This window comes from Pelobates fuscus, chromosome 2 (assembly GCF_036172605.1).
Source record: "Pelobates fuscus isolate aPelFus1 chromosome 2, aPelFus1.pri, whole genome shotgun sequence".
Classification (NCBI taxonomy): domain Eukaryota; kingdom Metazoa; phylum Chordata; class Amphibia; order Anura; family Pelobatidae; genus Pelobates; species Pelobates fuscus.
Window position 1 is genome coordinate 180,776,889 of NC_086318.1, and position 19,407 is coordinate 180,796,295.

The 19,407-nt window shown below is 43.0% G+C and overlaps 1 protein-coding gene across 1 annotated transcript in view; it reads left to right on the forward strand.

Annotated features, from left to right (window-relative positions):
• LOC134586242 (probable ATP-dependent RNA helicase DDX43) overlaps positions 1-18,919 on the forward strand; it is a 56,116-nt gene extending 37,197 nt beyond the window's left edge. The window contains exon 17 of the mRNA XM_063441735.1: positions 18,830-18,919. The gene's annotated coding sequence lies outside the window, so the exon portion shown is untranslated. The remainder of the gene's footprint in view (positions 1-18,829) is intronic.
• Positions 18,920-19,407: the final 488 nt, after the last annotated feature.

Below are 19,407 nucleotides of genomic sequence, written 5' to 3' on the forward strand. Positions count from 1 at the left end.
GACTGAATTGGTAACACTGCATTTTCTCTGAAAAGTCTCTTATTACTGTACAAAGCTTGAAGGGAATGATTATACTCACCAGAACAAATGCAATAAGCTGTAGTTGGTCTGATGACTCTAGTGTCCCTTAAAGACAAAGCCAGGTGAATACTGCCATAAACCAGAGTAGTCCAGAAAAGCAAAATTTTAAAACCTAAAACAGAGTTATCTAGATACAGAGTAAACACACTAAACCGGAACTTTAACAGATCATTGATCCACATCTGCTCTGGGGTGTATATATGTGTTGACGCTCCATGTCATTTCTGCAAGTCCAAACTATACATGTACCTTGTTGCTGAAATGACGCAGGATGCTCCACATCGCTATTATGAAACATGGCTGTACCTGTATAAAATGATGTTATACTGCGTCAGAAACCACATCAGAATGACTGGCGACATCCATGTCAAAGCGAGGAGAACGTGCTGCGTCAGTAATGCAAGGAAGGCGCAAGTCATCAGAATGGGTGCAGAAATTTCTCCCCATTAGTCTTTTGTTTTTTAGTTTATTTGTTTCTGATTGCCTATTTCACAAGAAGTCACTTAAATAAAACAGGATGGGAAGACTCTTGATTGTCAAGCTGACACCCATGTGGGCCTCCTCTCAGTACAAGAGAACGATCGTTCTCGGGGGGCGGGGCCGGGCCGCCGAGCTGAACAGCAGCCATCTTCCTCAGCTCCAGTCCCCGCTCCGTAAAAATGAAGATATAGGGCCAAAAGAGCCCTACTAACAACCAGAAACCGCTACACTCATCTGTGGGAACACATCAGTGGCCGGGGGATCCCGGCCCCGGAGCTTCAATACCGGAGGATCGGACCCGCCAGCACCTCAGGCCTACCTCCACGCTTCACGACGACGACAAGCTACACGCAACAGAGGAGGAAAAGGCCGGCCCGCTTTCAAGCAAGCCCATGGCCCTGCAGGACATGTAACTGCCGACGGACAGAGGCCCGGCCCCGCTCCCCCCCCCCCCTTCTTCCCGGACGTAGGGGTACACAAAAGCTAAACGGCCGGAACTGACCAGGAACCTGACCGCAGCCTAACTCACAGCCAAAGATGGCGCTCTCCCTGCCACATCTATAACATGCACACTCAACCTGGAAGTGGCGGTATGCAGGACCGCACTCACATGTAGGATTGCCGCGCGGTGGCCTCGGGGGACCGATGCCCCGGAAAGGAGCCACCCGGAAAGTCTACCCACTGGAGGCATGCTACCCTCGACCTCCGGGTTTGTGGGGGGCCTGGGAGGACTTGTCCCCAAAGCCGTGAGCCCGGTGGAGCCAGTCTGTGTGGAGCAATGGAGTACCGGTGACCGTAAGTGAAACACGGCGGATCCAAGTATGTGGCCGGAGCTGGGAGAGACATTGGAGGGAGTGATGCCTCACTGGGCCTCTGAAGGTGCAGGGGAGGTGCAGGAGATGGATGGGCCATGGACCTTAGGTGGGGGGGCCCAGCGGACTGTCTAATTTTCCGAGTGCCCACTTCACCATAGGATACTCTGCCAGAGGGCTAGGACTGAAGGGGGACCTGGAAGCGGGTCTTGGTGCCTCTGTGGGCGGAGGCTGCTGACAACCTGCCATTGTTTGCCACCTTCTGTATACCAGTGACTGCCGTATCTGAATGGGATGAGTGGGGGGAAGACTCTAACTTTCTTACCTTGGTTTAACTTCTCTTATTTCTCCTATTATTTGAACTTGTTATGCTCGACTGCGCAAGCATTAGTCAGTCGACTAGTTTAACCGCTCTATATAACCTTGTTATAAAAAATGAATACGCTGTTAACGCTACAGTTGTTATATATGGCCTATCGCTTAAACACAGCACAAGGATACGAGCTGAGACACACACTGTACGTAAAGATACACTGTTGGTTTACACCTGACTGTCATGGACGGCCATGCCTGAATGGGGGGGAGAGGGGGGGGGGAGACTTGTTCCATATCTGTAATGCCATCACCTTACTTTTTTCCTTTTATTACTTTACTTCAGGGTGTATTACTATGCCCGGCCGCGCGTGCACGGCACAAGGCCCTTTTAGACCGCTGGGAGACACTCCCATTGGTGATTAAATGGGGACTTCACGTAGGCCCTTTCCTTTTTCTGTCTCCCCCTTTTGGAAGGAGGGAACAACTTTGTCAGTGACTACTACAACTTATCTAACACTTTAAAATTACACAGAGGTTCCTACTGACTTAGGCTAACAAATCGAGGACGTTGACATAGACCGAGTAGGCTGGATACTCTAGATAGACACCTTAAGATGTAATAGGCTCTGTTACAATGCCTAAACGTACCGTCTTACCATTATGAGCCAACAGCACCCAGTAAACAAAACATAATTAATCCCTGACTACATGTAACAGAACGCAACGGAACCTCTAACTTTTACCTCCACCAACACCAGAACTGCCTGACGTAACTGGTTATTATTCGGACCTAAATTCAAATAACGTATTGAGAATGACATACACGAAGACATACTCAGGTTAACTGTGCTGTAGCCTCATTATTTTCTGTTTTATGTTATCAACTAATGTGCTATACCGGGTAATTGTAAAGCTACAGATTGCTCTTGATACACATATTTACCTTTTCTGCTGTATGTAAAAACTATGACTTAAACTTGCTTGTAAACTGTCCATGCACGCTTAATAAAAAACCTTTGGAATGAAAAAAAAAAAAAAGAGAACGATCGTTCTCTGGTTGTGAGTTTCTTCATAGAGAAGCATTGACCAATGCATCCATATTAAAATAATTTTTATTACTCCTTATAATTCCACTACGTATTCTTTAGGACAAAGAATACAGTTTGTCTTCCTAGTAACTTTTGGAAGCTCAAATTCCTATTGACCGCATTTTTAAATAGCAGATTTTGTAGCAAATAGCAGATGAGAATAAATTGCATTGTGGAAATGTATTCAAAGGCCTGATGTTGATTTCAACATTTTACTGAGCGTAGGGGAAAAACAAACAATTTAGTGGCGAGATTAAAGTTAATTACTAAAGTGAATTTCCAATTTAAACTAACCAGTTTGACTACGTAAATATCCTTGCATGGTGTGATTGGGTGCATCGAAGCAGAACATTAGTAAGATTTAAAGGGACTCTAAAGCCAACATATAAAAGCAAGAAAGACAGGTCCCCCAGCCTTCATTCTTGCTTTTATATGTACTTTCATTTATTAAAAATAATTTTTGAAGCGTTTTTATATTAAAAACTTACCTCCGTTCCAGTGCCGAGCTCCCCGCAAGGGGCTCAATCAGACGCTTCTCTCAGAGAAGCGTCATCGTGATGTGGTGCGCATGCGCGGCTTCGCGCTGCACCAATCGCGTTCTTCATAGAGCGGCATTAAATGCCGCCCTATGAAGACACTCTGCACTATACCGCGCATATGCGCGATCGCGAGCTGAGCTGAGTGACCGCTCAGCTCGCTGTGTGCCTGCCCCCCTCCTACGGCAACTCTCCTACTCCAAACTTTGCCTGCAAACACTATATATAGAGATTTCTCTATATATAGATTTCTCTATATATAGTGTTTGCATACAAAACACACACACATTGTTAAACATACACTTTAAATAAATATTGTTAAACACATACACACTCTATTTCTACTTCTTTCTATTTATCTATTTCTATCTATTCCTTTCTATCTATTCCTTTCTATCTATTTCTTTCTATCTAATTCTTTCTATCTATATCTATCTCTTTCTAGCTATCTCTCTCTCTAGCTATCTCTCACTCCCACTCTCTCACTCCCACATAATATAATATGGAATTGCAAACCGTTTAATTGCATGGGAAATGTAACATCGTCACCAACGTCACCAACCCACACTCACAATCACTCAGTAACCTGCCCACAATCACTATCACCAACCCACACTCACTGTCACCCCCACTCACAATCACTCACTCACCTGCCCACACTTACTCGCCAGCCCACAATCACTCACCCACACTCAGTCACTTTTGCGATATATATATATTATATTATATAAAAAAGTGTATGTATGTATGTATATATATATGCATATGCCCACACAAAAATTGTATACACTTTGTGTGTGTGTGTGTGTGTGTATACTATATTAATATTTTTTTTTGGGATGTGTGTGTGTGTATGTATGTGTGTATATGTATGTGTGTGTGTATATATATATATATATATATATATATATATATATATATATATACGCACTTTTAATACAGACACCCACCCCCCCAAAAATAAAAAAAATATATATTCTCTCTCTCGTGTGTGTGTGTGTGTATATACTATATATATATATATATCTCTCGTGTGTGTGTGTGTGTGTGTGTGTGTATATAATATATATATATATATATATATATAATCTCACGTGTGTGTGTGTGTACTATAAATATATATATGTGTGTGTGTGTGTGTGTGTGTGTGTGTGTGTAGAAAGGCCATTAGGCCTGAATTTGTGGGAGGAGTAAGTCCCCTACTTAAACTCCCAGCCCCTACTCACCTCTGCCGTTCCAGTTGATTGTCTATCCCCATAGCAACCAGCACTTCCGGTCCGAGCTTCCCGCCAAACAGCTCCAGTCTCCTGCAGCAAGAGGTGTCCAGCGGAATCCTCTGTCCGTTCTGCGGCCCTGCCACCCGTCTTCCTCCCGGTCGCGGTACTTGGCTTCCGGTCACGAGACCAGCACGCTCACGTAAGCTAGTGTGGGAAATAGCGTTCGGCTATTTCCCTCCGTTCGGGCCTAAAAACTTAGGGGTAGGCTCCCTTTTTTCTCTTACATTACCAGTTCATGTATACTTACCCGTTCATGCATTTCCGCGTTCGGGCCACTAAAGTAGACGAACGCCCGCTATTCTTACGTATCATTGGGACCTTCGTATGGTGAAAACTGCCGAACTATGTATAGGCATAACTGGTGCTAATCGTTACATTTCTGTGTTACCTTTCAGTCATACGCACGAACCATGTACCTATTTACTTAACCGTGCATCTTAAGCGATTGATGCAAATCCTGTTCACCCCTCGCATACTTACCTAATTCATGATATTGCTATTCGTGCGGAATTAAACTAACGCACATTATACTTTACCTAAGCAGGTCCCTCGTACGGCTAAATCTACCGATCCCGTTCAAATAATACAAGCATTTCGTACACACAAATTCATTTAAAAGCACATACTTTCTGTTCGGTTATTTAACTGTTTATACATACCTGTCAGTATGAGTTATTAAATCCGTTTAAAACTACAACCTTTTACCAAATTGTGTTTTCCGGTTTAATTATGTTTAAAAATATTAAAATCTCAGCCATTGTATTCTAGCAATCGGTTCTTTTTCCTACACCTAAGTGGATAGTAAACTATGTTTAACGGTCATTCATCAATTAAAATAGATTCCTCCTGACACCAAACTAAAAAGGGCAGAATTCTTTAATTCAACGCCAACCCTGTACAAACACTACATACATATATTAATTATTAACACGATCTTCTAGGGCAATACTGGTAAAATCCCACATTTTTATTTACTAAGTTTTCTCCTTAAAGCTACGCAGTCATTAATCCTGCCCCTGTTACATTTCTTGCATTTCTGCTTAAAGTTAGCAAATTCAAGTTCTTGTATTTACAAACCCAGGTATAGTATTTACTCACTTTGGTTTCATCCATGTCTATGCCTCAGTACAACACGCACTCCAGACTTGTCACAGTAAATTTTTTGTTTGTTATTTATAACATACTGTCACAGCCTTCGCTAATTATTAAATATTCAATGGGTTTAATCCATAGCTCCAGAATTATTCTAGGTCTCCACCGGCTTCTACGCATAAAACCAGTTATGCTCATCCAAGTACCTGTACAATAAATCAAGGTATAGTGCTCTACTCATTACAGGACCTTTTCATACAAGGCCTAACGCGGTCTCGATTCATTACGACTAACTCACGGTCCTACGACCTCGGTGTGTTAAATTCTTTACATTTTTCTACCTAGGTCATACTGCCATTAGGCAAGAAAATACCCGACCTACCTAACCCGGTACTCAGACATACTACCAGGTACTTACGTTCTTACTCATGTACGGCAGTCACTACCCCAAGGCCTCAGTCAGCCTCTCTCCATAACGTAAACTCGTCCCAGTCTTAGACTAACCATTCAGATCCCTCAATTTAGGATCTCATGTTGCGCTCCTAACAGCCAACCCTTACTACAAATCATACGCCACCACGTTACGCATAAATACATCAACATTTGTCTTAATCCTTAGGCTTCTTCTACGAGGACAGCAGCAGCCAAGACTCGCTACATAAAAATACTAGAAGGTTCCAGTTCTCGATTATAACCCCTTCAAGGTTAGTATCCACACATTACACCAGAATTACCATTCAACCTTAAGTATACAAGTGAACTGGCTTACAGGGACTAGGCTACCGCCCTAGCTCACCCTAGTAGAAAATCCGGTCCTGCGAGGCCATCTCCCACCTCAACACGGAGGTACGGCCCCATGCCCAAATCATATACGCCTCGCCCGCCCTACTACAGGGCTGTAGTCAGGGCCTCACCTGTCACGGCCACATGTTTTGAATCTCTTTACAGTCACTGAGAGGCCAACACCCCGCCACCACGTCTGTGGCCACGATTTTCCTAAGCCAAATCATAGGTAGAGCCTCTCACCGCCACTTGGCATTAGCAGGGCCTCACCTATCACCAATTCACAGCTAAGTTTTTTGCTTCGGCACTAGCATTACAGTACAGTTCTTCTAAAAAATACCCCCCCCCCCTCATATCTCTCCTGGTTCCCCTACTCCCCTTCTAATATCTCATTGACTAAATCATTTTTAGAATGTCCCAAGAACCAACCCCCATCGAAGAGTTGCCCGAAGAGATCCAGTGTACGCCCATCAGACCAGAGTCTCCAGGCGAATCTCTCACCCCCTCAACTCCCACGTCCTTGAAAGCATGGACTATTCCTAAAATTACGGCCGAGCTTAGGCTCAGGGGAATCCCCTTTCCAGCTACGGCTAGAAAGTCAGAACTCTACAGACTGCTCACCTACCAAGCCCCTGAGCCTAGGCCAAGCACTAGCTCTCAAGGACAGCCCCTAAGCGCTGGCACGGCCACCCAGGATACCCTAGCAGCAATCTTGGCCAACTTGCAGACTTTAAATAACAGGCTATTTAAGGTGGAGAGCGCCATCGCCTCCCCAGGTAATACCCCGGCCTCCCAGTCTCCACCCTGGCTGTCCCCGCTGTACCACCATGTCCCCCTATACTCCCCTCTCCAGCACCAGCCACAGCTATATCGCCTTTTGAGTCACCAGCTCACTCCGTCCCAGACTCCATCAGGAAAGAAATCCTAGACGGGAAGGACGTGTGTCTGTTGTCTGCTTATAGCATCCCAAGACATACTGGAGAACAGGGCATACAGTTACGGGGACATCTCAGTGATTCTTAAGACTAGAGACCCTAGGCTTAACAAGAAACTATCCATCCCCCAGTTTGTGATAGCCTTTGGGATATACCGTGACGTCATCTGCACGGTGTATCCCCACAGAAGAGAGGAGCTAGACCTCTACCTCCACAAGGTGGTGGATCTAGGCATGAAGTACGGGGGCTCCTCCTTTTACGACTATCATAAGTCAGTATCAGCGAAGGCGGCGACCCATCTGAAACAGTTCAATGTCAGAATTAACTGGTGTCAGATGGATACAGAACTATTCTGTCGCCACTTCGCTGGTCTCAGGCAACTCTACATCTCATACGGCGGACTTATGTCCTTCCGAAGCCGATCCTACCACCACCACTCCCACCCCTCATCCCACTTTCACCCCTCACAACAAATCAGCGGGTGGTCTAAGTGATAAGCTGGGTAGGCCCATCTCCTTTCTAGGTAAAGCACAGGTGTGCAATAATTTCAACGCAGGCTCCTGCAGTTTCAGCGCCTGTAGATTGTTGCACATCTGCTCCATATGCTTTAGGGCACATACCAAGACCATGTGCCCGGCCAGGTTGTCGCCTAACAAATGGCTAAACGACGTCAATGTCGACAACCTGTTTTTTTACTTAAGGACACACCCTAGCAGGCATTTGATGGAATATCTGACCACTGGGTTCACACAGGGTTTTCTCACGGGTATTGTAGCCATCCCCACGGGCACACTGGAATGTCCCAATCTATTGTCAGCATGCCAAGATCCAGTTTCCACAGACACTCTCCTTTCTTCTGAAATTGCCAACGGTTTCATGATCGGCCCCTTCACCTCCTCACCTTTTTCCTCCTGGCGCACTAACCCCATTGGTGTCGCAGTACACAAATATTCTAATAAAAAACTGCTAATTATTGATTTATCGGCACCGCACTCCTCTTTTGTTCCCAGCATAAACGCACTCATACCCGCAGACGAATTCTCACTTCAGTATGTAACAATTGACGACGCCATACAGTCCATCATCTCATCTGGTAGTCGCCCCTGGCTCAGCAAAACGGACATCACAAATGCTTTTACATTATTACACATGCACCCCTCACTCTGGCACTTGCAAAATGGCGAGAAAAGTACTACTTCTCCACACGACTCACTTTCGGTTCTCGAAGCAGCCCCAAACTGTTCGATATCTTCGCTGAGGCACTATGCTGGCTGCTTCTGAACGTCCTCAGGTGTCACTCTGTTATCCATTACTTAGACGACTTCTTACTGATAGAGTCAGGGGCACAAACACCTACCGCTATCAGCATTACTACAGCACTTTTTTCTACACTTGGTGTACCATTATCTCCATCAAAAATAATCGGCCCCACAACTAAATGAACCTTTTTGGGGTTTGAGCTAGACTCTTACCCTCCGAGCTAGCCTTCCCCACAACAAACTGATACGCTTGAGAGGGGAGAGAGACATGTTCCTGCGGAATGATGTTTGCACCAGAAGGGAACTTCAGTCCCTTCTGGGATCCCTTAACTTCGCCATGCGCATCATCCCGCACAGAAGGTCTTTTATATCCAGGCTTCTTTGCCTGCTCCACGGGGTACCGGACTCTTGTCCAGTTTCATTGGACCCCCACGCAAAGGCTGACTTAGCTATGTGGGGAAAGTTTTTGGCAGATTGGAACGGTATCTCCATGTTTATCCCCCCTCTCTCCATTTCATCACCCATCATTCACACAGAAGCTGCAGCCAACACTGGTTTTGCAGCCATCTTCGGGAACCACTGGTTCAGGGGTCACTGGCCCGCTGAGACGGATGCCTTGCCAGGATTCAGGGAGATCTCAGCACTATTCGAAATTTATCCCATTGTGGCGGCCGCACACACCTGGGGTCATCTCTGGTCCGGCAAGGCAGTAAAATGCTATTCTGACAACTCAGCGGCTTCCGAAATCATTAACAAGGGGCGCTCATCGTCCCTGACCATCATGCGGCTGATTCGCAAGCTGACCTGGCTGGCAGCAATCGTCCAGTTTCACTTAGTTTGTTTTCACATCCCGGGTATCCACAACATGGCCGCTGATGCTCTCTCGCTCTCAATTCCAGGTATTCTTCCAGGCACTCCCTACGGCTCACCACCAGCCATCCAGGACACCACGATTTCACGAACTAATCCTGGATTGAGCACACTAATGCATCACGCTAGGACTCTCACTCACCAAGCACTATCACCTAACACAGCTATCTCATACAATAGGGCGCTTACCATTTTTAACAAATTCACTGCAGAATTCGGTTTAAAAGGCGACTTTTCTACACAAACCATGGTGGCTTTTGCCTCTTTCTGCCACTTACATCTTAAACTTTCTCACAACACCATTAAACTTTACCTCACCGGGGCTCAGCACCATAGCCTCACCAATGTTCCTAACAACACCCCCTTCTTGTCATCATATCCCATTAAAAAGGTCTTGAAAGGTATATTAAAGGTTTCGGTTCCACTCACCACCACAAGACTACCTATAGATGGGCCTATCTTTAGATCACTTAGAAATCTCCTTGACGAACCCTGGTTAGATGCATTATGTGTGTGTTTTTGTGTTTTTTTTTTTTGTTGTTTTTTTTTTTTTTCTGGAGTTTGTTTTTGTCTGTTTTTTTGTGTATGTATGCACAAATATGATGATGCCTCTAGCTTCCTATTTCTAACCTGCAGGTGTTATATAAGAGCACTGAAAAAGTGAGACCAGGGTCAGCCTTAGGGGTGTGCGAGATGTGCGGCAAGGGGGAAGCAGTAACTGCTGCACAGTAAGGGGGAAGCAGGAAGGAGTCCCTACTTCCCCAACAACCAACTGCCTCCCTTCCTGCAAGAATGGGAAGAAGGAAGTTTGTGTGTTTGTGTGAGAGAGACTGACTGACTGACTGCCTGCGTGTGTGTGTGTGTGTGTGTGTGTGAGTGAGTGAGTGACTGTAGCTGTGCGTGTCGGTGTACCTTTGTGTGTGTGACGGTGTGCCTGTAACTGTGTGACGGTGTGCCTGTAACTGTGTGACGGTGTGCCTGTAACTGTGTGACGGTGTGCCTGTAACTGTGTGACGGTGTGCCTGTAACTGTGTGACGGTGTGCCTGTAACTGTGTGACGGTGTGCCTGTAACTGTGTGACGGTGTGCCTGTAACTGTGTGACGGTGTGCCTGTAACTGTGTGACGGTGTGCCTGTAACTGTGTGACGGTGTGCCTGTAACTGTGTGACGGTGTGCCTGTAACTGTGTGACGGTGTGCCTGTAACTGTGTGACGGTGTGCCTGTAACTGTGTGACGGTGTGCCTGTAACTGTGTGACGGTGTGCCTGTAACTGTGTGACGGTGTGCCTGTAACTGTGTGACGGTGTGCCTGTAACTGTGTGACGGTGTGCCTGTAACTGTGTGACGGTGTGCCTGTAACTGTGTGACGGTGTGCCTGTAACTGTGTGACGGTGTGCCTGTAACTGTGTGACGGTGTGCCTGTAACTGTTCATGATTGTGTTCACATAACTGTGTGTGTGTGACTGTCTGCCTGTACCTTTGTGTGTCGCTGCAGCTGTGTCTTTGTGTGTGTCGCTGTAGCTGTGCATTCGAGTGTGACTGTCTGCCTACCTGTGTGTGTGTGTGACTGCCTGTGTGTGTCGCTGTAGCTGTGCCTTTGTGTGTGTGTGTGTGTGTGTGTGTGTGTGTGTGTGTGTGTGTAACTGTTCGTGATTGTTTTCCCTTTAACTGTGTGTCTGACTGTCTGCTTGTAAATGTTTATGTGACTGTCTGCCTATACATGTGTGTGACTGTATACAGGCAACTTGGGGGGAGAAAGGGGAGGGAGCTCAATAATAATTAAACTTACCAAATCAAACTTGAAAGACGAATCCGAGTCTTCATTAAAAACCTAAATGAAAACACAAATTGATATTTATTGTTCAGATTTTGAAAGCACGACTGTACAACGATTAGTGAAGCAAATCACAAATTGTCTTTTTACATCCAAACATAAAAAAATTATGCAATACATTATTTACGCTTAATCAAGACTGCCTGTATTTTTTCCATTTGGTTTAAATTTATTACACAAGGCAATAACAGTGTCATATTTACAGTGATCCATATTTTTCTACAGCCATATATCATATATATCCATATAGTGAACATATGGTGGTTATGCTGATAACTGTAGCCCATTAAATAATGAGCATAATCATATCACTTTAAAAAAAATGAAATGGCATATTTTGTTCAAAAAAGCATTTAGTGAATATGCTCCTAGAATTACATACAACTAAACATTAAAGTAGGAAAAAAATTACAATAACAAAATTGATTAGAAAAAAAATAAACTATATATATATATATATATATATATATCTATATATAGATATCTATATATATATATATAGCATATTATAATGAAAATAAGTAACTACAATTTAAAAAAATATTAAACTAATAAACATGAAAATAAATATAATTAACACAATTCAGTACAATATTAGTAGAAAATAATTGTACTCACTATTTTAAGTTTCTGCGTGCTGTCTCCAGACTCCTCTCTCCAGACACCACCAGCCTCCAGTCTTCATCTGTAATCTCCAACCTTCAGGTCTCTGCAAACTTCATCTGTAATCTTCAGGCTGTCAGCACGATCCGGAAGCTGTGTGGTGTGCAGATTTTTATTTTTTTTTATCTCCCACACTCCCACACGGTGCTGACAGCCTCAGCACACAAAGCGCGTTCACAGTGCTTTGTGTGCTGATAGCACGTCTGAAGTATTCACCCATGCGTGAATACGTCAGACGTGAATAAAGCCTTTTAGGGCTTCTGAACTCGGAAGTCCCTCTGGTGGACGTCTGATTGACTGCAACGAGAGGTGTTCCATGCTTCCAATGTAAACACTGTATTTTCTATGAAAATACAGTGCTTACAAGAAAAAGGCTGCAGGGAGCTGTGGCACTCACATGAACAACCTCATTAAGCTGAAGTTGTTCAGGTGACTATACTGTCCCTTTAAGTCATTTACATGTCATAGATGAAGATAAGGCAGTTCAAATATGGTTCAACATTCAGTCTACTAACTTTTCAATTAAGGACCACTCTAGTGTCAGGAAAACATACTCGTTTTCCTGGCACTAGAGTGCCCTGAGGGTGCCCCCACCCTCAGGGACCCACTCCCGCCCGGCTCGGGAAAGGGGTAAAAACGTACCTTTTTCCAGCGGTGGGTGGAGAGCTCTCCTCCTCCGATCCTCCTCTTCTCCTCCCCGTCGGCTGAATGCGCACGCGCGGCAAGAGCTTGCGTGCTCTCACTGTGATTTTCACAGTGAGAATCACGCAAGCGCCTCTAGCGGCTGTCAGTGAGACAGCCACTAGAGGAAATAGGGGAAGGCTTAACCCATTCACAAACATAGCAGTTTCTCTGAAACTGCTATGTTTATGAAAAAATGGGTTAACCCTAGAAGGACCTGGCACCCAGACCACTTCATTAAGCTGAAGTGGTCTGGGTGCCTAGAGTGGTCCTTTTAGGCCTAACTGAGAAGACAAAAACAACTCCAACTATGCCCACAAGCTAAATAAACCTTTATCCATGCAATTCCCAGAGAGCAGTGGTTCCCAACCCAGTCCTCAAGTACCCACTGCCAGTCCAGGATTTAGAGATTGCCCAGTTGTGTCTAATATGTTTTTAGATCGAAGAAACAAAATAATAGAAGGAACGTAGAGAGAAAGGACAGGAAAAATAGGTAGAAATAATCCTGATAGAGTGGGTTTCCCTCAATCTGGAGGGAAACTAAAGTGGGAAAAAGTGGGTAGTTAATTCCCAACAATAAAACTTAGCTTTTAATTGTAACTAAAAATAAAAGTAGCGGTTGGTATAGTGACCCACCAAAACAAATATAAATATATATATATATAAAAAATGTGGCAACACCAGGAGACAGTGGAACAAAACATTGAGCCACTGTGACTTACAAAGTCGAAGGGGTTATACTATTAATGATACAAAGCCACCAAAGTGTATACAGCGGTGTAAGCTGCTAACTAAATTCCTGCTACTGAGTATATATAGCAGAGCGTCTGTTCAAGCGGTATGATCATTAACCCCTTAAGGACCAAACTTCTGGAATAAAAGGGAATCATGACGTGTCACACACGTCGTGTGTCCTTAAGGGGTTAAATAGATGAGCTTGCTGGTTTCAAAACACTATTTAGAGACATTATAGCGGTAAAGTAGCTGTATGGGTATAATTGACAGTTTTACCAAAACACTTATGTCAGATATTTTGTAGAGCCTGGTGCAGGCGGTCTGTAATGAAATAAGCTTGCCCTTTATAATGCACATATATACAGACGTTTAGGTAGTAAGTAGCTGAGTCAGTATATTAGCCAAATTGACCAAACAACTTTTGGCAGATTCTCAGACTGCTAAACCAAGGTTCTGAGAGAGACCGGTAAATTTGCAGTATTTAAATCGCTAATACTGGTAAAGCGTGAAAGGATGACTGAGCTCCTGAAAAGCTCAAATACAAAACTGATACTCCAAAGGGGAGGGGGAGAGAAAACTGCAGATAATATGGTGTATAGTAAAGGAGACTATTTGCCTGTCACTAGTGACCCTAGCAACTCTTGCCTTCGAGGGCACCCCTTAGCAAATAGCCTGATTTCTCCTGATCGCTAGTGCAGTGATATAAAGTCCCAACCTCCCAGCAGAAAGCCAAAACAGGCTAGAGAGAAATTTTGCTGGACTTGCTTCTAGATAGAGCAGATGAGTCAGTGTTGCCGTGTGTCTAACCCTGTTAGAAAATCTTGACAGGGATAGAATGTGACACTGATGATGCAGTGTGCTGGATAACGCCAGGTGAGAGCCCCTGACGTACGTTTGGACTGATACCAGTGCTATGTATGTATTTTATGATTTTAATAAAAGTTTGGCCACTTAAACATACACCTGGTACATCTTCTATCCTGCTAAAGAGGGAAGGAGTCATCCCATTAAAAGGACTCAAAGGCTAACATACTCAGAGCCAGGTCACAGGCTCTGATCCAGGTGAGAGGCATTCTTCACCTTTATCTGTATAAAAATTATCATAAGGATTTCAACACCAGGGCGAGTTTTCCCTTTGTTTCTTTTGAGGAATATACTGCATTTGGAATAAAGAACACCCATATACCTTACACACCCCAAAGAAAACAGCTGGGGAGTAAGTGATTATTATTGAGCGCTACGCACTGTCACTGTTACATACTATTTAATGATCATACCGCTTGAACAGACGCTCTGCTATATATACTCAGTAGCAGGAATTTAGTTAGCAGCTTACACCGCTGTATACACTTTGGTGGCTTTGTATCATTAATAGTATAACCCCTTCAACTTTGTAAGTCACAGTGGCTCACTGTTTTGTTCCACTGTCTCCTGGTGTTGCCACATTTTTTATATATATATTTATATTTGTTTTGGTGGGTCACTATACCAACCGCTACTTTTATTTTTAGTTACAATTAAAAGCTAAGTTTTATTGTTGGGAATTAACTACCCACTTTTTCCCACTTTAGTTTCCCTCCAGATTGAGGAAAACCCACTCTATCAGGATTATTTCTACCTATTTTTCCTGTCCTTTCTCTCTACGTTCCTTCTATTATTTTGTATTTTTGGTGAATTTATTTCACTAGGGGTTAACCCCCAAGTAGGAGAAATCCACTTATATATCCCCCCCTTTTTTACATAGATCGAAGAAACACTTTAGACACAACAGGGTAAATCCTAGACTGGCAGGAGGTACTTAAGGGGTGGGTTGGGAACCCTTGATAGGGACAGAAATGCTTATCTCTATTTTATTTAAGAATCGCTTAATTATTTGCTTTGTATTGTAATTCCAGGATTTACCAGCCTTCACCGTACAGATTTTACAATAATTTGAATCTTTACATACATTTATTTTCGTAAAACTAATCAAAAAAATAAATATATTCTAAATATTGGAGGTTTAAATATATAAACTCCATGTAGTAGACATTAATTTTAATAAAAACTTCTATCGTGTTTTTTGTTTTGGGTTTATTTATTTTTATTCTCACTCTACTTGAATTTATGCAGGGGAAAAACACTGTTTCCCTCCTCCCCCAAAATCCTCCCTTCTGGAACTTTTGATCTTTACTCCTGCGTGTGCACGCATAAGCTCGTGCAGTTCCAGAGTTCGCGTTAAATGAAAGCTGTACTATTCCTATGGTATTAATTAAGTTGTGCTGTTTAAAATATCTGGTCACCAGAGAAGAAAAGCCAATTACCAGTGAGCTATAAAGGGTATACAAAACACTATTTTAAACTATTGAGTTGAAACATTTATTGGGATTAGTAGTGTTCGCGAATGTATCTGTTCCTGTCACCCATTCACAGAGAGACTCCCGGTTGAAATTAAACCAACTTTGGGTCTAATTATGTCAGAGTCAAACACCCAGCCGTAGGGTATCATCCTCCACTGCAACAGTCCTGAGCAGTCCGGGGGGCACACTGTAGTGGAGGTACACCAGGTGCCGCCTGCGGTAACACGGTTGGGGGGAGGGAGGTGTGTGTGTAAAAGGAGATCAAGTACATAGATGGGAAGGGGTGACGGTTTATAGGCTGGATAACTTACCTTTCACATGGCTGACTTCCGCCTAAAATGGATTGATCAATCTGCATGACCACCATATATGAATGTGTTTGTCGTTCGTCTCCGCAGCGCCAGCAGAGATTCGGTTCATGTCTGAGAAGAGCGGTTGGGGTTAGCTACCACCTCGTTAGGAGCTTGTTTGAATTTTCTTACCCACGTGCTGACACCAGTGTTTTCTGAAGGAAAGCGATCACCCATTTTGCTTCCTTAAACATCTCTTGGTAGTCTTTCTTCCAGTTTTGTATACACGGAGGTGGTAACAAGTAGTAGTTCACCACCAGTATGCTGAAATGCTTTTAGGAGCCATTGAATCTGTCACGTCCCTGGTTATGCATGATTTCTGCGGTATTGATGAGACATATCGTGTTATGTGTATCCTTGCCACTGAGTGAAGTAGCGTGTGGTTCGTGTCGGAGAAGAGCTTTGCCACCTTTCCAACTACTCTCTGCCCCCCTCCCCCACCCCTCCTCTCACTCTGGGGGAGGGGAGTCCCCCAAACACATTCCCTGTGGTACTCTGAATGCCGGCTGGGATGGCTGCAAGGTTTTGACAGCGTAGGTGAGTTCCTCTATGGAAATTCTATTGTCTGTGATAATTGCATGGTGGATATGTTCCAGTTCATGAGGATGCCCAGGTTCTGCAGAAGGTCAGTGTCCACAACAGATGGGTATCAAGAAGCTACATTGAGTGAACAAGGATCAATAATATCATCAAAAAAATAAGACAAACTCCCCCACTCCAGAGGATGGTGGCCACCGGTCTCAATTTATTTTTTGTTTTTTTTATTCTTTATTTTTGCTGTACATATGAGTAAAATCAAGCGTGCAATACCAAGACAGCAATAGTAAGCAATTCAAAAACAAATATTGCAAAACATTGGTATGGTATTCGAAATAACTGCACAATTTTATGAAAATTAAATCAAGCTAGTCAAATAACGTATTCTCATCAGGCTTGGCTAGATGAGCACATCTAAGATACTGAGTTGCTCTAGAATTATCAAGCTGCCTAGACCGGAATATTAGAGATTATAAAACAAGATATCAAGTATGTCAGTCGAGAGTTGATAGGGAACAGTGAAAGCAGGCTATCCTTGACATGCTCAACCTTGCTTGTCATGACGGGCATTTACCTTCACATTTTCCTTGCAGTCTGTAGGTTCAGGCTTGAGCATGGACAAATGGAAGGCTTGAGAGGCTGGTGGCACTATCTGTTATACATGCTTAAATGCTTGCACAATGGAATTGGATATAACCCTCATAGCCGATACCAGTGCCTTGTTAAATGATTTGGGCATATTACTGCCCAACTGGGCCTGAAAATCTTGTGAGGCGGTATGGTTAACCAAGGCCAAGGTTGCAAAAGTAGCCCAGATGAGAGCAGTAAACAGTCCAGAGTATATGGGAAACTATGAAAACCTAAAGAGAAAATGATTCATGGTTGAGTAACCTTGAAATGGGCGGGGATAAATCAGGAGAGAAGCAAACTAACAGGGTTGTGTGTGTGTGTCGGAGGCAGCAATAGCTAGCTGTTGAGCAGAGAGTCACGGAGAAAACCAATGTGATGTTCTCAGCCGATTTGCTCGGTTTCCTGTGAGAGCCAGGAAGAGCTATAAGACCTGAGAGCACTGCTCAGCAAACAATGGCCATGGAATACAAAATGCGGCAACGGGCACTCAATTAGTGCTTTTGGCCCGCTCCAGGGACTGAAAAGCAGTCTGAAGAAACAACTACATGCCTGATACAACTCTGAGGTAAAGAAATAAAAAAACAAAGCTCAATAGGGAAAATAAGAAACCAATAAGCAACAGTTATGAAAAAAAAATATATATATATATATATAAGTAAAAGACAAAATATGAGAAGCAATGAAGAAATACTTTACTGGTGTAAAGGAGCAGCAAAGAAAGAGGAAGTGCTAGGAATGTCTTACACCTTTTTGGATCTGTACTTTGTGATTTGTTGTTATGTTACTATGTATAATGTTTAAAGAATGTTGCTTGCTAAAAATCATTGTGTGTGAAGAGTGTGTCCTCTTTTTTTTCATTTTGCATAAAGTTCAAATTTCATTAGAAATTGACACTTTTCTAAAATAACCTGCTTACACATCCTTGGCTCGCTTTCAGAAAACAAATAATGTTACTTCCTGGTTTCGTTAGCTGATTGCAGCTGACCTCAAGAGCCAGCAATTGCCCAGAGCATCTGACCTAAAAGACATTGAACTATATTGGGAAACCTGTGATTGGACAGCCACAGAAAGTCTAGGCGGGTTTAGAAGGGCAGAGCTTGCAAAGGCAGCAGACAAGAGATCTGTAGGTTTTGCAAGCTGTTTTTAGATTTACCCCAATGAAAAAATACAGAATTAAATGCATTCAAGTTTTTATTTGGGCTATATTTACTAAACAGTAAGTCTTATTTAGTTTGTATTTGGGCAGTGGAGGGTTCCTTTTCCATAATTTTCTCTAATTTCTCAAAGCTGGTTTTATTTATGGCACGGAGGTGAATATTAGGTTATTCTTTCTTGCCTTTTTGCTGCTGGAGAAAATAAAGAAATAATTGCATAATATTCTCCTCTGTGTCTTTAATAAAATCAGTAAATATATAATAAAAAGCGAAAATATTTCAGCATTAATGTTACAAACTTAGAAGTACAATGATGGATTGCAGTAACTAAAAATAACTGTTGTTTTTTTTTTTCTCCATTCTTTTTCTTTTGTTTCAGATAGCCAAATGGTGACATATTTTGCAACCTTCAAATCTATAGATGTTTTTGTTTGTGTTTTTTTATGACTGGCAAATACGTTATATGGTGATGTTGGTACTGAGCAGTCTTGTACTATGCTTTTCTTACATAATAAAAGTTTGAGCATTTTTAGATGTCATATATTATTTTTAACAGTTAATGATGCTATTCAGTGCTTGAAAATAACTATGCATGTTGTTTGTCTTTCTTGCGTGTTTTAGTGTTATATAGTTTTTCATGTTTTTGTACTCAGCAGGGGCATACCTAGAGCATTTGGCAACCGGGGGACACCTCCCCGTCAACTTTAAAATGTAAATAACACCCACAAAAATGTTTTTAATATTTCCAGAATTTTTATTGCACACATTTGTAAACTGTATGTCAACTTAAAAAACTTGTGTAGTTTCTGTTGGAGACGACGCTCCATTGTTAAGTATGGGCGCGTCAGATTCAACGATTTTGGATCCCTTAGGATGTATGATAAAAAACTTTAAAAAGGGATATACTGCATGTGATTTTGGGGTAAAGATGTCTCCAGCACGCCTGACTACTTTGTG